The sequence below is a fragment of the Brassica oleracea genome, chromosome C1 (assembly GCF_000695525.1).
Source record: "Brassica oleracea var. oleracea cultivar TO1000 chromosome C1, BOL, whole genome shotgun sequence".
NCBI classification, from domain to species: Eukaryota; Viridiplantae; Streptophyta; class Magnoliopsida; order Brassicales; family Brassicaceae; genus Brassica; species Brassica oleracea.
The window spans coordinates 7,915,111-7,917,604 of NC_027748.1; positions in this window are offsets into that span (position 1 = coordinate 7,915,111).

Sequence of the window (2,494 nt, forward strand, 5' to 3'; positions counted from 1 at the left end):
TCGATTTAATATTTTCTTATAAAATATTATTAGTTTTATAAAATATTTGTTATAAAGTGGTTTTATTGTATGATAGATTTATTCCAGTTACCAAAAAAGAATAGGAAAAGATAGATTTATTCATCAAATCGTTCTTCTTCCTTAATTTGTTTTTATTTTCTTCTTCGCTTTCTTTTCGACTCCTGCAATTTTCTTTTTTTCAATTTCTTCAGATCTTTTCTTAACTTCTTCGGATCTTTTTTTTTTTAAAATTCAGATTTTTCTTTATGCTTTGACGTTTACTTTAATTTCTTTTAATATATTGTTTCTTTTCTTTCATTGATCATACATCATTTGCTTTTAAATCAAATAGTTGCATTAATTTATGGGATCTTTGACTTCTTTTCTTCCCAACACACTCATTTTCTTGTCTTCGCCTTTTTTCTATCCTTGACTTATTTTTTCTTTTTCATTTGCATGTTTCAGATCTGACTTCTTGGAGAAGAACGTGTAGAACCATTTACACATCACCACCGACGCTGTTTACATTTACCATATTTGCAACTGAGCACTGTCATTTGTTCCGGCCACCACCGTTGTCATTTCTTCCACCATCGCCATTATTGTCATATCTTCTTCTATCGACATAAGTATTCTATATTTAGATTTATTATAATTTCGGTTTATTTTCGTCTGTAATATTTTAATGATTTAAAATCGTTTTATATTTTCTACTTTATTATTTTGTTAAGATTAGAATTTGGCCAAATTTAACAAAGTAGCCCAATATGTATATGTCTCGAATATACATTTGGAGTTAATTCTTAGTGGACTGGACTTTATAAACTAAAATAATGACAACAGAAAAAACGAAAACCCAGACGGAAGACAAACAAAAATAAATGAAACGCAAAGTTTTTGTGAAAGGGGACAGGTGTCGCTTCTAGGATGCACGACTTTCCACGTGGTATCACAGGAGAGTCACCAACATCTTTATATATATATATATATACTAGTACACCGTACACATGCCCATTGATAACAACGTCCTTAGGCCTGGGACGGATCGGGTATCCGGACAATTTTAAGGTATCCGGATCCGGATCCTTATCCGGCAGATCCATAGTTTTACTATCCTTATCTGGATCAGGGGTTCTCGGATATCTGGATGTCAGATATCCTTCTAAAAATTGTAATATCCGACGGATATCCGGATTCAGATCTAGATCCTTAAAATAAATAAAAATAATAATATTAATATATATAAAATATTAGCAATAATTTAAAAATAAAAATATATACTGTTTTTAATTATTTCTATGTATAATATTACAAAATTTACATAAAATTTATATATGCTATTATAAAAATGAAAACATATTAAATAAAATTAGTTTTTATATATAGATATTACTATTTTTGAAATAGTTATTAATAAAACTTACTGATCAATATATCCGGACTAAAAAAATCAAGATATCCGGATCCGGCTTTGACGGATCCAACATTTTACTATCCGGATCCGGCTTTGACGGCCCCTCCGGATATCTGAATTTTCGGATCGGATCTGGATCTCGGATAAAAGTTTCAGGCTATACTTAGTAATTCTGAAATTTATTTTTCTGATGTGTTCGACCCGGATTCTTTGGTGATATTCACATTTTTACAGGCTGGCCAATACCATTAGATTTTTTTTGGTAATAGCATACTTCAAAACAAGAAGTTAAAGCAGTAACCAAATGATGGTGATCATTGATCAAGTTCCAATATATACCTGAGATTTTTCGTTTTTAGTCTATTGGTGTTCACTTTGAACCCCATTTTTCACACCACACAAAGGGGATGAGATCGAAGCCCCTGAGGGATAGACAACCAGTATCCCACAAGTCCTAGTCCATAAAATTTCGGTGACCATATTATAATAATTCTAAAAACTACAAAGTCAATTATCTTTTCTTTATTCACCAGTCAATAATCTATGTCACATATTAGAATGTGTTATAACCGAAATGATGATCGACCATGGACCAGCCCGTAGTGCAGGCCCAATCCAGGACATGATAAAGACAACTAGAGACTATGTGTTTATCTAGTATATATTCCATGTATATTTGTAACATAGTGTTTATCCTTATCCTTATCTTGTTAGGATAAACATGACCTTATGACGGTTTAATACCTTGTATATATATGGACCTTCTGGTCGACAGTAATAATAACACAAGTTCCCCTCTTCATTCACAACACGTTATCAGCACGATAGACTCCAAAATCCTGAGACAAAACCTAACCTAAAATCCGTCACACATAAACCTTAATCCAGGCGTAATTAAAATCAAACTATCTCTCAAAACCCCGAGGAACCAGATGACGAGCCACATATCAAATTGAAGCTCTGGACAAGACGAATCTATCAGCGAAATCCGTTTGTCAATCCGATCTCAGACGCGCCCACACTCGCAGAAACAATAGACGGCGCCGCCTTGGTCTTTTGGAACCCTAATCCCGAAGAACA